The sequence below is a fragment of the Sander vitreus genome, chromosome 23, assembly GCF_031162955.1.
Source record: "Sander vitreus isolate 19-12246 chromosome 23, sanVit1, whole genome shotgun sequence".
NCBI classification, from domain to species: Eukaryota; Metazoa; Chordata; class Actinopteri; order Perciformes; family Percidae; genus Sander; species Sander vitreus.
Genome location: NC_135877.1, coordinates 87,008 through 102,988, shown reverse-complemented (window position 1 = coordinate 102,988; position 15,981 = coordinate 87,008). Strand labels below are relative to the sequence as shown.

The 15,981-nt window shown below is 42.3% G+C and overlaps 1 protein-coding gene across 1 annotated transcript in view; it reads right to left on the bottom strand.

Moving 5' to 3' along the window:
* Positions 1–13,014, bottom strand: part of large1 (LARGE xylosyl- and glucuronyltransferase 1) — a 200,865-nt gene extending 187,851 nt beyond the window's left edge. Inside the window, exon 1 of the mRNA XM_078242511.1 lies at positions 12,440–13,014. The gene's annotated coding sequence lies outside the window, so the exon portion shown is untranslated. The remainder of the gene's footprint in view (positions 1–12,439) is intronic.
* Between the last annotated feature and the right edge of the window lie 2,967 nt (positions 13,015–15,981).

The following is a 15,981-nucleotide window of genomic DNA, read 5'->3' as shown; positions in this document are numbered from 1 at the left end:
TTATTAAAGACATTAATACTGATACAACTATGTATCCAGGGACAGATGGAGATATTGATTGTCTTCTGATTTTCTTAAGGTTATTGACTCATTTGGCTCATATATCTAAATGCTTAATTCTTTGAGGTGAACTTATTCAGCATGCTTCCAAGCATATTATGGATAAAACACCTTTCACAGTTTCCCACACATAGACTAATGTGTGGCGGTGCGCCACACTATCTAATTTTTAACACGTTCAGCTGCATTTTCTTTAACTGCTCTCCTCCGTTTCTCTGTCACTTGTGTCTCTCTCTCTCGCTCTCGCTCTCTCTCTCTCTCTCTCTCTCACACACACACACACACACACACACACACACACACACACACACACACACACACACCCCTCCTCCCACCGTGCAGTGTTTGGTGTTTTTAGCCCCCAACATCGCCTTCCAAGCAGCGCGGCAATGGTTATGTTTAGGGTTAAGGCATGGGTTAAGGTGAGGGTTAGCTGCCTGGAAGGCAACGTTGGAGGCTTAAAACACCATCGAGCGTCTGTCTCCATAAAGGAGTGAAGACGGCTAGCGAAATTCACTAGTTCACGAAAGGTTGGTATCTATCTCGTGAACACCTTTACACAATCACCAGTGTTGGGCAAGTTACTTCCAAAATGTAATACATTACAGATTACTAATTACTGTCATTTGAGAGTAATTAGTTGTATTACAATATTACTGTCTCTGAATTGTAATGCGTTACACTACTTTTGCATTACTTTTGAGTTACTTTCACCAAAATAACAGGAGAAGTTTGATTTGGCAGCTAGCTTGTGAATTTCACCACGGGATCAATAAAGTCTCCTCTTTATATGCGTATTTTAGTTTAAAACACTCTAAAGGAAATGTGCAATTATAGTGTGATTAAAACTCACTATTTACATTATTTACAGTACTTGATTTACAGCTGATTTGTGAAAAGGTAGCCTACACAACCTTATTTAACAGTAATTTAGTTTTACTGCGAACCGTCACAGGAAGTGCTTTTATTTTGAAGTAGGCTACACGGAAGTTGTCTGTTGTGTAGGCTACTCTTGCTAGCTTACTGAGATGCAACATGTCCGTCAGGCTAAAGCTATTCACTTTCTTGTTTGTAAAACTGCAACATATTGAACAGTAAATGGTCACAGTAAAAGACAAGCGTTTTTGGTCGTCATTCGAAGCCATTCCACTACAGCCGTGGAGAGTAACTCCACGGCTGATAAAATGCAATGATATTTACGTGTAGCAAGCCTCAACATTAATTCCCGACATGTTTATATCTGTCAGCAGGCTGACGTACCGTCACCTGTTGGGACATACATGCTGTCCGTACCGTCTCTGGTTCTGGCTCTGACCACGGGAACAGAAACAGGACAGCTCACTTCAACGCAGCATAATAACTCTGTGGAGGGTGGAGAGACTACAAATACTGTGAGAATCGCCGATCTGCTTTTGATGAACGAAACTGAAAGCTCATTTGGATAGATTTTCGATTTAGAATCGACTAGCTCGGGCCCTAAAAGAGTTTGTTGCTTGGTAAAAGAAAAATAGGCTATACAATATTTTTTTACTGCTAGTTAACTTGCCAGTGATAACTTTGCACTAGCAAGTTGTTTTAAAAAGAGGGAGACCCAGACCACCCGGTCTTCTAGAGCAGGGTTCTTCAACGTTTTTTAAGCCAAGGACCCCCTAAATGAAAGAGAGATGGAGCAGTTTCTCCAAAACGAGAAACTGACCACATGAGGAACCGGACAAGAGTCCCACTTGGTCAGGCTTTCACTCGTTGGCATGAGCTAAAAAGCAGCAAAGGTAACGTTAAATACAAGTACTCCACAGCGACTCTAGGGTTCGCTGTTTGACAAAAATGGAAACTGCCTTTAAGGTTATTGCCAAATGAAAGCTTTAGGGGCTGCAGCCACCACCAGGGGGTGGGGGGCTGCAGCAAGTAAAAAGTGGCTCGCAATATCAGTACACAAGTGCAAAGCAGCAGCCTTGAAATTAGCATAGCAAATCCCCTGTCCGTTCTCCAAAGTTGACTCTGAGTTTACTTAACCTAAAAACCTAACTTTACTTTTAATCATATTAAACAAAGAGAAATGTTCTCCGTTCGTCCTATAACGGTCATAAATCAATACTAGAGTAGCCTACTTCCTTGTTTAGTGCTGCAATGAATACAATGCAGAGGAGGAGAAAAGACCATCTGTCTTTACAAAAATCATCTGTTGAGTGTTTGATGGTCATTTATTTGTGCTTTAGAACGTAATCAATGTGAAACAATAAAATAAGCTTTATTTCTCTCTGTGTACTGTACAATGACAAATTGTAAAATACAAAACAACTGGTCTCAACTACTGCCAGAATACGCTTGGTTACGTTGTAACCTTGGTTCTCTGAGTGAAGAGACTATCTCTCCACCTTACATATGTAATAAGTAACAGTGTAACTGTTAGTTATACAGGAGAGAAGCCAGTCATTTGAGTTTGTGGCAAAACCTTTCAGTGCTGGTTTTCTAATTTTGTGACTTTCGATTGAATAAATGACTATTTTTCCAGTCTTATTTCATCATTGAAGTTTTCTGTAAAATAGTGTTAAAATCTCGTCTTGTCTCGATCTTGTGAACCCAATCTTGTGTTTCGTCTCGTGAGCTGGGTGTTTCATCCCACCCCTACTTTATACATACAGTGGGGAGAACAAGTAACTGCCGATTTTGCAGGTTTTCCTACTTACAAAGCATGTAGAGGTCTGTAATTTTTATCATAGGTACACTTCAACTGTGAGAGACGGAGTCTAAAACAAAAACCCAGAAAATCCCATTGTATGATTTTTAAATAATTAATTTTCATTTTATTGCATGACATAAGTATTTGATCACCTACCAACTAGTAAGAATTCCGGCTCTCACAGACCTGTTAGTTTTTCTTTAAGAAGCCCTCCTGTTCTCCACTCATTACCTGTATTAACTGCACCTGTTTGAACTTGTTACCTGTATAAAAGACACCTGTCCACACACTCAAACAGACTCCGACCTCTCCACAATGGCCAAGAGCTGTGTAAGGACATCAGGGATAAAATTTTAGACCTGCACAAGGCTGGGATGGGCTACAGGACAATAGGCAAGCAGCTTGGTCAGAAGGCAACAACTGCTGGCGCAATTATTAGAAAATGGAAGAAGTTCAAGATGACGGTCAATCTCCCTCGGTCTGGGGCTCCATGCAAGATTTCACCTCGTGAAAGTTTTATTTTTTTAGCTTTATTGCCAAGTACGTTTTTTACACATACAAGGAATTTGTTTTGGTGTTGTAGGTGCATGTCACACATTCTCTAAAATAAGTTAAACAAACAGGTTAAACAGAACAAACAATATAAATATAAATATATATACACACACACACACACACTATTAAAAATAAGACAGTAAGAATTAAGTAATGGCAGATTAAGTACAGTGGCATGTAGAGCCAGAGGTGGGGTGCGGAGAGAGTCAGGGTGGGTTCCGGGCCTTGTTAATAAGGCTAGTGGCGGAGGGGAAAAAACTGTCCTTGTGACGTGAGGTTTTGGTCCTGATGGACCTCAGCCTCCTGCCAGAGGGGAGTGTCTCAAAGAGTTTGTTGCCGGGGTGGGAGGGGTCAGCCACAATCTTTCCAGCACGCTTCAGAGTTCTGGTGGCGTAAAGGTCCTGGAGCGGCGGCAGATTGCAGCCAATCACCTTCTCAGCTGACCAAATGACAAGCTGCAGTCTGCCCTTGTCCTTGGCTGTGCTAGCAGCATACCAGATGGTGATGGAGGATGTAAGGATGGCCTCAATGATGGCTGTGTAGAAGTGCACCATCATTGTCTTTGGCAGGTTGAATTTCTTCAGCTGCCGCAGGAAGTACATCCTCTGTTGTGCTTTATTGACAAGGGAGCTGATGTTCAGCTCCCACTTGAGGTCCTGGGAGATGATAGTTCCCAGAAAGCGGAAAGACTACAGTGTCAATTGTGGAGCCACAGAGGGTGATGGGGGCAGGTGGGGCTGAATTCTTCCTGAAGTCTACAACCATCTCCACTGTCTTTAGAGCGTTGAGCTCTAGATTGTTTTGCTTGCACCACTTCACCAGGTGGTCAGCCTCCAACGTGTAGGCGGACTCGTCACCATCAGAGATGAGTCCGATGAGGGAGGTGTCGTCCGCGAACTTCAGAAGCTTGACAGACTGGTGACTGGAAGTGCAGCTGTTGGTGTACAGGGAGAAGAGCAGAGGAGAAAGAACACAGCCCTGAGGGGATCCGGTGCTGATGGTCTGTGAGTCGGAGATGTCTTTCCCCAGCTTCACATGCTGCTTCCTGTCAGAAAGGAAGTCAGTGATCCACCTGCAGGTGGAGTCAGGCACACCAAGCTGGGAGAGTTTCTCCTGAAGCAGAGCCGGGATGATGGTATTAAAGGCACAGCTGAAGTCCAAAAACAGGATCCTGGCGTAGGTTCCTGCGGAGTCCAGGTGCCGGAGGATGTAGTGTAGGGCCAGGTTGACTGCGTCGTCTACAGACCTATTGGCTCTGTAGGCAAACTGCAGGAGTCCAGGAGGGGGTCAGTGATGTCTTTGAGGTGAGAAAGCACAAGGCGCTCAAAGGAATTCATAACCACAGAGGTCAGGGCGACGTGTCTGAAGTCATTAAGTCCTGTGGTCCTTGGCTTCTTGGGAACAGGGATGATTGTTGAGGACTTGAAGCAGGCTGGCACGTGGCATGTCTCCAGTGAGGTGTTGAAAATGTCTGTGAACACTGGAGACAGCTGGTCAGCGCAGTGCTTCAAGCTGGATTGGGAGACAGCATCCGGTCCAGCAGCTTTCCTGGGGTTCTGTCTCCTGAACAGTCTGTTGACGTCTTCCTCATTGATGGAGAGAGTCGTCACTGAGGTGGGTGGGGAGGTGGAGGTGATGCACTGTAGCTGGAGCTGTTGGGAGGTGTCGCGGGGGATGGTATCAGGGAAGACCCTTTGTTGGGAGGTGTTGAGGGGGATGGTTACAGGACTGACCCATTGTCCATCAAAGCGACAGTAGAACTCGTTAAGGTTGTTGGCTAGGTGTCGGTCGTTGGTGGAGTGGGAGACTGTGGGCTTGAAGCTGGTGATCTGTTTGAGCCCTCTCCAGACAGAAGCAGAGTCGTTCGCTGAGAACTGGTTTTGGAGTTTCTCAGAGTACCGTTGTTTAGCCTCATTCACCGCCTTGCTAAACTTGTACTTTGCTTCTTTAAGTCTGTCTTTGTCCCCACTCCTGAATGCCTCTGCCTTATCCAACCTTAGCCTTCTGAGTTTGGCTGAGAACCAGGGTTTATCATTGTTGAAACTCACTCTGGTGCATGATGGAACACGGCAGTCCTCACAGAAGCTGATGTATGACGTCACAGCCTCTGTGTACTCATCCAGACTGTTGATTGCAGTCCTGAACAAATCCCAGTCAGTAGAGTCCAAGCACGTCTGGAGATCCTCCACAGCTACACTGGTCCACTTCCTCACTACAAGTTTGCAGAGCTTAAGTTTCTGCCTGTAGGTGGGGATCAGGTGAACCATGACGTGGTCAGAGTCTCCCAGTGCAGCACGGGGGACGGCGTGATAAGCATCCCTGACTGTGGTGTAACAGTGATCCATAATGTTCTCCTCTCTGGTCGGGCATTTAATATGCTGTCTGTATTTAGGTAGTACATGAGTGAAGTTTCCTTTGTTAAAGTCTCCAAGGACAATTACTAAGGAGTCCGGGTTGGTCCACTCCACACATGGTATCTGGTCGGCGAGCATGCGCTGTGCGACCTGCACGTTGGCCTGCGGTGGGATGTAAACACCGACCAGAATGAATGAGTGGACCTCACGGGGTGAATAAAAAGGCTTACAGTTTATGATGAAAGATTCCAGGTCAGGAGAACAATGCTGCTGGATCACTGTCACGTCGTTGCACCAACCACTGTTGATGTAGAAACAGATTCCTCCACCTTTAGTTTTGCCAGAGAGGACCGTGTCTCTGTCCGCTCTGGAGAGTTGGAAGCCTGCCAGCTGCAGCGCAGAGTCCGGTATTAATCCAGAGCCACGTCTCCATGAAGCACAAAACAGTAGATGAAGAAAAGTCCCAGTTTCCCCCCAACAGCAGTTGTAATTCGTCCAGTTTGTTGGGCAGTGAACGCACGTTAGAGAGAAATATGCCCGGTAACCGTGTGCGTAATCCTCGCTGGCGGAGACGCACCAGCCCGTTTCCCTCTCCTCCGACGTTTCGCTGCATGAGCAAAGGTGAGCGCACCTTTGACTAGAATGTCCAAAATTTCCAGTGTAGGGAGAAGAAAAGTCGGAAATAAATCCTCTGCCGTTGTTCCCCTGATGTTCAAGAGCTCTTCTCTGGAGAAAGAGATCCGGGTACCATCGCAAAAACACAAAACAAAAACAACGCGCACAGACACACCGAGTCGACCATCTGCGGCGCCATCTTAGGCATGACAGCGACCCAAAACACACAGCCAGGGCAACTAAGGAGTGGCTCCGTAAGAAGCATCTTAAGGTCCTGGAGTGGCCTAGCCAGTCTCCAGACCTGAACCCAATAGAAAATCTTTGGAGGGAGCTGAAAGTCCGTATTGCCCAGCGACAGCCCAGAAACCTGAAGGATCTGGAGAAGGTCTGTATGGAGGAGTGGGCCAAAATCCCTGCTGCAGTGTGTGCAAACCTGGTCAAGAACTACAGGAAACGTATGATCTCTGTAATTGCAAACAAAGGTTTCTGTACCAATATTAAGTTCTGCTTTTCTGATGTATCAAATACTTATGTCATGCAATAAAATGCAAATGAATATGAATTACTTAAAAATCATACAATGTGATTTTCTGGATTTTTGTTTTAGATTCCATCACTCACAGTTGAAGAGTACCTATGATAAAAATTACAGACTTCTACATGGGAAAACCTGCAAAATCGGCAGTGTATCAAATACTTGTTTTCCCCACTGTACCTTGCATAGACTACTATGTTATTAAAATAGCCTAATAATTGTTGCCATGATTTCATAAATCATGTTTTAATGTTAAAATATACATGTGGCACAGTGTATCCTTAGGATTAGGATATGTGGATGGCCTTAGTGACTACCTTACCTATAGGCCAGTAAGTAGGTGTGTGCATCTCTCCCTTATACGGTTCAGGGACAATACATTTTTAACGATTCAGTGCGATTCAATTTGATGTTGAAACAATTCGGTGCAATACAATGAGATACAATTCAATCTGAAAGATAGAGTTAATATTTGTTTAATTTACACACATTCATTTCCCATTATAAATTAAAATAAGCCAATTCTATAAAAGAAGCAGTGCCTACCTTTAAATAAATATATATTTTGTAAAAGGGACCAGGGAATAGTAAAGCTAGGACATGCTAATAGTATACACTGTAACTTCAATTTAATTAGTTAGCCACTTATAACCAAATCACATCAGGTCCATGTGCTGCTGTAATCTTAGAGACAGTAACTCAAACACCGGTCCACGTTACACAGCCATTGGGAGCACTCCAATAATAACCATATACAGTATTACGCGAGTACATAAATGAGCACAATAATTCTGTTGTGAGCATTAGCATGTGGCTTGTATCTGAACATCTTAGAACATATAAAAGTCAATAAAAACTTAAACACACCCAAATATATATCTATATACATTTATACCAGTCTACTCACATTTTTATGAACACACACATGATTGAATGACTCACAGAATGCAGCTAGTAAAATTTACAATATCCACAATGTATTCCTCTCAGCCACTTTAACCGCTAAATCCAAAAACAAAACCTAGCTAGCAGTCTAGTCGGCACGTTTTTTTCTGCAAACCCAAACAAAGGCACTGATTGGCTGATCCCTGCCATCATGTCTCAGTCACACATAAACACACACTCGTCTCTTACAACAGCATTGCCACACCGCAGCAGCTTCGTTGAATTGACAGCAAAGCTTCAGTCAACCGATTCGTAACGTTAGAACCGGGTCATCGGGCAAATCTTGGTCCATTTAGACCGATGTAGGGGTCCATGTATCGATGTAGCCGTATCTGTGATGATACATCTGGATACCAATTTGTATCGGTGAATCTTTACACCCCTGCCAGTAGAGATGCACCGATTGACCGGCCGGTTAACGTCATCGGCCATGACCGGCGACCTGCCGGTCAGTCTGACATATGCCGATTTTATGCCGGTCAAATTCACTCGGGTGCCGCGTGACTTACATCGCGCAACATCAGCACCACACGTACACATGCAGGGTTTCCGCTATATGCATGTAGCAGTGGCGCACTGCCGCTCAATCAGCTGTTTATGAAATGTCATAAAGTCGTAATTATACACGGCTCTGCAGAGCCGTCTGCTCTACTGATCTCAGGCGAACAGTCAGCTGCTCTCTCTCCCCTATGAGGCTGAAAAACTGGAACATGAAAACCGCACTCACGCGGGTCCCGTGAAATATGACAGCTACAGTTTATTGGAAAATAGTGTTGGGCACTCTGACATTGATGAATTGACTCTTTATCAGACCCCAGATGAGACAAGAAGCTAACGTTAGCAAACGCTGTGGTCCCTCTGCCTCTTACGCCCTGCTGGCCGCTGTAGGAGACAAAAAACGAAAAGAAAAAAAAAGAGATGCTGTATTCCTCCGACACACTGTCCTAACGTTACTGTTTAAAACGCTTTCTAGGTTAGTGGGGATGCATACCGCTCAAAATAAACATTAAAAACATAGTAATCTTCCCTTGGTGTTTAGTTTTGTTGCTAAACTGTGTAAAATGAGCAGTGACGTTAAATCATCTGTTTCAGGTAATGGCACTCTAGGGTACCATCTATTTGCTGGATTGTTCCGAGGTAACCGTCGGTAGCTAACGTTAGCAGACAAGCCCGTTGACAGCAACGGTAGTGTTCATATTTATGCACAGTGACACATAAAGCAAACTTGCTAAAAAAGGAAATACACGCTGTTTTCAGATAACGTTACTGTTGACGTTCAAACAGGCTTGTGTGTGTGTTTTGAGAAATATCTTTTATTTATTTATATATTTTATTTTTATTGGTTATTTATATTACTTATTTTATTGCCATTACCTGTTTTCATACATAGAAGTTTAGTTTGCTAAATATATCACATTTGTTTAGTTGGATATTGAAGAAGGAAATGGTTCTTCCATAACACTGCACTTTAGATGTGTGTGAATTTCCCACACCAGGAGTAATTTATATAGTTCTATTTTATAGTGATTGATTATCTATTCAAAAAATGTTCTATGTTCTATGCAAAATGTAAAATTTTCTATTAAAGAAAAGATAGAAAATAAATATTTGTGTATGCTGTAAAGTGGTTAGAAAATATGAAATCGGCTAAAATCGGTATCGGCTGGTCAAGCTCAATGAAAAATCGGAATCGGCCTAAAAATTGTAATCGGTGCATCTCTACCTACCAGTAAGCCTATCATCGTTGGGGAGTTATATTTGCTAATAATATATTGGATTAATGTTTGTGACATTGAAATGAAATGTGACATTTTAATTTTTGGAAAAAAACTTTCAAAATTTAATAATTTGGAGGCCCCCCTGCATTGACTCTGAGGACCCCCTAGGGGTCCCGGACCCCCTGTTGAAGATCCCTGTTCTAGAGCAAAGTCTAGAGAATTCACAGGATACAATTGGGCGGGTTGATGATGTTCTTTCATGCGGCTGGCACTACGAGAAGTAACAAACAAGGGTGAAAAAGAAGACGAAAACAAAAATGTCTAAAAGATCCCAGAACTTGTCAAAAAGCGACTTAACCAGATAGACGACTAGATCCGGGAACTTCTCTCGGTAAGGGCCGATATTTTAATATATATATATATATATATGATAGATAGTAGTAATATATAGTTGTTTTAAAGGAATATTTGAACACTATTTTTGGCTAATTTTGACAGTCCTAGTGAAAACCATATATCTCAAAATCTGTTTAGGATTAAATGTTTCATTATGATCTGAGAATGTTTCCTCTTCATTGTGTTACATACATTATTTTAAAATCCACTGGACTGTTAAAAGTGAATTTCTCCTCTGGGATTAATAAAGTATGTCTTCTTCTTCTTCATCATCATCATATATGAAAAATATAATGTCACTAATCTGAAAACAGGGTTGTCCTTCTGAGTTTATAAGAAGAGAACGTTTTGTAGATATAGGCTTTTCATGGGACAGCAGTAAAATGCAAAATAGGTTAATTAAAAAGAAAAACAATATAAATGAACTCATTTTTATACACTTGAAGCTGGTTTAAGTAATTTGTGGTTAAGAAGAAACCGTTTTTAAAAAAACTGTCCTGAAAACTTACAATAACTATTTATAGTCACATTATTTATAGTTTTATATGAATGTAATTTGGTATCGTTTGCTAGGCCTATAATTATGGCCTACTATTTAATGACTTGCTAAAAAGGAGTAGTAAATCAAAAACTTGTTATCTTAATCGGCCAATTTTTACATTAATCTTGATCGCTATAGCTACGCGAGTACTTTCGATAGAAAAAACCCCGACCCGAATCAGTGCAGGTAACACGGAGAAGCTGCAGCTATGTACTACAAGCGTCCCCTGGGCTAAAACGGCAGTGGTCAGGGCAAGTTTTAGAGTGCCTTTGTGCCTCTTAATAGACACAAAATGCAATTAATATGTCTGTGCCACATGAACAGGGCCCTTACGTGTCAACAAGATGCGTTTTCAACTCAGACATTGAATTCACCTACCCTGGTCCCTGTCTCGATCCTGCCGGTAGCTAGCTTGCCCTGCTAGCTGATAGCCGTTAGCTGCTAGCTGCTGTCCGGTGAGTGTATTCAGACAGGCTTCTGTGATAATCATCCCAATAACAATCCATGGAGCGGCGGTGGTGTGGCTATGTCCTCCAGAGGACAGGTCATGTAACGTCTTGAAGTGTATTCCCCCCTAAAAAAAACGTAGTGCGGTAGTAGCTGTTAGCTTCTAGCTGCCCTCCGGTGAGTGTGTACAGCCAGATAGCCGTTAGCTGCTAGCCGCCGTCCGGTGAGTGTATTCAGCCAGGCTTCTGTGATAATCATCCCAATAAAAATCCACGGAGCGCCCAGTGGTCTGGTGGATGTCCTGCATAGGACAGATCATGCCTTCGCAGCGAAAGGTTTAGATTATTTCCCCCTCAAAATAGGTAATTGAGCACTGTAGTGGTTATGACCATATCAGTGACTATGTAACTACATGGAAACGGGATAAACGATGTCTGTGGCTTGCACAGTAATAGCGTTACTGAAGCTTAGCTGTAGCATCGCGCTGTCTCCTGAGAATTCAGTTGTAGCAGGATAAGGTAAACAGTAGTGTGCAGATTGGAGCATAGTGTGTGAAGAGCGGAGTTGTTTATTGGGATGATTATTACAGAAGACTGTCTGAATACACTCACTGGACGGCAGCTAGCAGCTAACGGCTATCAGCTAGCAGGGCAAGCTAGCTACCTGCAGGATCGATACAAGGACCAGGGTAGGTGAATTTAAACAATGTCTGAGTTGAAAACGCATCTTGTTGACACGTAAGGTCCCTGTTCATGTGGCACAGACATATTAATTGCATTTTGTGTCTGTTAAGAGGCACAAAGGCACTCTAAAACTTGCCCCGACCACTGCCGTTTTAGCTCAGGGGACGCTTGTAGTAGGTAGCTGCAGCTTCTCCGTGTTACCTGCACTCATTCGGATCGGGGTTTTTTCTATCTTAAGTACTCGCGTAGCTATAGCGATCAAGATTAACGTAAAAATTGGCCGGAATTCTCCTTTAACAATGCTAGGCAGGGTTTGAATTCCTATTGTTCCTTTTTTGCTGCCACTTATTGCTACATAGTAGCATTCCCGCTGTTACTGTAACACTGTAGTAGCAGTGTTTCTGTGTGCAACTGTTGCCATTCAACTCGCTCCAGTGATACATATGGCTGTTGATGCACCCGCGTGCTAACGGACTGCACGCGCAAGGAAAGGGACAAGAATTAGCATACTTATAAAAGACAAAAGAGAAAGATTTTCGCGCTGTCTTCTCAAATATGACTTGAGTGCGACAGATAGGAAACTCAGAGGAGGGTTGACGACCCCAGGTGGTGTTAATCCTCTCCCCCTCCTTTCTGGGGAGGATTAAAGGACCGGTTTTGCCCTGGCTTCTGTGGAGAGAGCCTAATCTGCTGCGTTGCTGTCTGGACTCTGGATTCACAAACACATATATAAAGGCCTTAATATAAATATAGGCACAATGATTTTAAAGGTTATAATATAACAAGTGAAAAATAACACAAGTCGTTACAAAAATATTGCGGAGGCAAGCTGTTTTAAGCAGCTAGAATGAGGCTGGTGAGGAAAGGTCGCCGTGCTAGTCAGACGTGAATAACTGCGTATTCCACTCACCTGAGGCTTCAAACTGCTGCTTGTAGGATGCCTTAGTCAAATATATATCCCCATTAACAGCCCACGATGCTGCTTTATAAAAAAAACTGCTGTCTATAGATCAGTCATAACAGTTCTCCCTGCGCAAAATGAGACGGTGGTCCGCAGCTGACTTGTTCCATGTAGTTGGGAGCTTTATCGGGATGTTTATCTGGTCCGGCAGCCTAAACTGTTAGCCCCAGCTACCAGGAGCAACAGCTGAGCCGTTATGTTTCCTCCGGGCTGGATAGAGACTTAAATCTCAGACAGGTTGGTTTCCTCTCAATCTCATTAATAGCAACGGGTCTGGATTACTGTGACCAGAAGGCAACGACACGCAGTCGGAGGGAAGAAACAGAACCGCGGCGGCCTCGACAGCAGGAGCAGGGAGTCTCGGTCAGTGCTCCACTGAAGCTCGGCTAGTTAAAATGCCTTCCCAGTGTCCAGTAGAGTATATTCCTTCCACGGAGGTACTCCAGTATCGTCCAGTGGTCCTGCTTGTGTCTGAGTTTTCGGCCTCAACACAGCAGCTCTTTCTTCCTGACAAGCATCCAGCGTCCAATCACAGCACTGCATTTAGAGAGGGGATGGAGGATAAAAAAGGAGTGGATCATAACGGACTGGAGTCTGGACTGGACGACAGGACTGGTGGATTGAGGACCTCAGTAAATCAAATTACCATAAACTTTGCCACACAGTGAACCCAGGCCTTTGGGGTATTGTGGGCTGTACTAAATAATGTAATTACATTTTATTTATAGTGTCAAATTTCACCAGAAGTTATCTCAAGACACTTTACAGATAGAGTATGTCTAGACCACACTCGATAATTTACAAAAACACAACAATTCCCCCCCACAAGAAAGCATAAGGACTCCGGTGAAGAAGCTCCCCAGAGCTAAGTTAGTAACATGCATTAATGGGACATGAATGCACACAGATGGAAAGAGAGAAGAGAGGAGCTCAGTGTGTCATAGGAAGCCCCCTGCAATCTAAAACAATAGCAGCCTAACTAAGAGCAGGTCCAAGGCAAACCTGGGCCAGCCCTTACTATAAGCTTTATCAAAGACGAGAGTTTTAAGCTTATTTTTAAATGTGGAGATGGTGTCTGTTTCCCGAACTGCAACTGGGAGCTGGTTCCACAGGAGAGGAGCCTGATAGCGGAAGGTTCTGGCTCCCATTCTACTTTGGAGACTCTAGGAGACAATAACTCTGCATTGTGGGACCGCAGTGTTCTAGTGGGGCAATAGGGTACTATGAGCTCTTTAAGATATGATGGTGGTTAACAATTAAGATCTTTGTAGGTATCTACTTATTTAATCTCCTTAGATTGGGATGCACTGGATGTTGTAGGTAGGGGGGGGGGGTGGGTGGGGGTTGTATTTGTTTATGTGTTCTGTGAAAAATCCAAAAGTATTGTCCTTCTATATAACTGTCTTTCTGTACCTTGTTCTCAATAAAAAGATAATTAAAAAATAAAAAAAAAAAGATCTTTGTAGGTCAGGAGGATTTTAAATTCAGTTATGGATTTTACAGGAAGCCATTGCAGAGAACCTAATACAGGAGAAATATGATCTCTTTTCTTAGTTTTTGTCACGCGCTGCAGCATTCTGGATCAATTGGAGAGTCCTAAGGGACTTGTTTGTGCAACCTGATAGTAAGGAATTACAATAGTCTGTGGCTAGCCCGCCTCCCACCACCTCATTTTCTATTCTCTTACTCTATTGTGTTTTATTGTTATTGTTTTTATTGAGCCAGAACAGGTACACAAAGAATTTCACTGAACATTGTACTGTGTATGATTGTGTATGTGACAAATAAATTAGAATTTAAATTTGAATTTAGTCCCGCACCAGCTATGGGGCGCTGGCTAGCTACAGAAGCATACAATTTAGATTCCATAGTGCGGAGCCGGGCCTTATGGGATTATTTTTGTGTCTTTAATTCCAAGCAAAACTTCTCAAGTATCAAACAAAAAACACTAACTCAAGCAAAAAAATTGTCACCTCAAATGTAAAACTTAAAACTTGCAAACAAAACATTTGTGTAGTCGTAAACTATTGGTCTTTTATTAGTTTGATATGTCCTTTTGTTTACAGTTCCCTCTGCTTCTTTCTCAATGATCAGTCTTTTGCTCTCTCCATCACGTTTGCAGTTTTTCTCCCAGCTTTCTCATTTACAGAAAACAGATAAGGAAGAATGTAAAAAAGTGTTTTAATATATTATGTGCATTTTAAAATATAATTACGGTAAAACAATGTAAACACAAATTAAATTACAGGACAGTATACTGTAGTAGGATATATTGACATACAATGGACTTAGAAACTACAAGTACACAAATGAAAATAAACTTAAGAAAAAGGTTATTGTAAGTGTTAATTGAGTATATATTATTATATATAATTTATCTCAGTAAAATATGATCAGTACATACTCTATCGGTCTATACACTGGCTGTTAGAAGCCTTTGCAAACATAGTGTTTCCTCCACAGAGAGACTGAAGGCTCCTCTCTCTCTGCTGCTACCACGTCCTCTTGGTTGGACTGCCTGCTGCCTGATGTGAGCTGTGATAGAAAATTATAACACACCTTACACAAATCAAATGGTAACAAAGTTCGCATTGATAACTGCAGCTTCTAAGCTTGGATGATTTACAATTAAAATAACTTGCTTTTAAGTAGCCATTAGCAAATGTGTAGGCTTTAAAAACACTATGAACACTTACCTTCTGCTGACCTGCTTACAAATGCAACAGAATACATGTAATTAGAGTTAGGATAGCCAGTCTTTGTCATAACTAGGAAAGTACAGATGAACATTTTGTCATTCTTGTTCTTGTCTTGTAATGTCATCCTCTTGGCTGTAAATGTAGCTATCATTACTGAGTTTGTTTTCATGCTATGCTATGCTATAATAAAGCACATAACTATAAAGAACAACCAGTTAAGCAGTGCTAACACTGCATATGTACTGTACGTGTCAACCTTTAGATAGAATACATTATATTCACAGCTTCTACATTGTACAACTTAACCAATACCCTAGCATTGTGTATTATCAGAACACTATTTGTAGTTAGCTGGATAATAATTTGTCATAAGAAAAGTGTGTACAGTGTGTACAGATGGAACATTATCTAATGTATGTGTCAATCTCTAGATAGAATACATTATATTCACAGCTTCTACATTGTACAACTTAACCAATACCCTAGCTGGATAATCATTTGTCATAATAGGCCATATAGCTACATTACTGACCTACCTGGGACAGCATCGTACAGTGGGTACGGAAAGTATTCAGACCCCTTTACATTTTTTACTCTTTGTTTCATTGCAGCCATTTGCTAAAATCAAAAACGTTCATTTTATTTCTCATTAATGTACACTCAGCACCCCATCTTGACAGAAAAAAACAGAAATGTAGGAATTATTGCAAATTTATTCTCTCCCTCTCTCTCCTGTGAGACATCTCCCTCCTGGGTCTCTCCCCTGTCTCCTGTGTGGACTGTGTCTCAGTG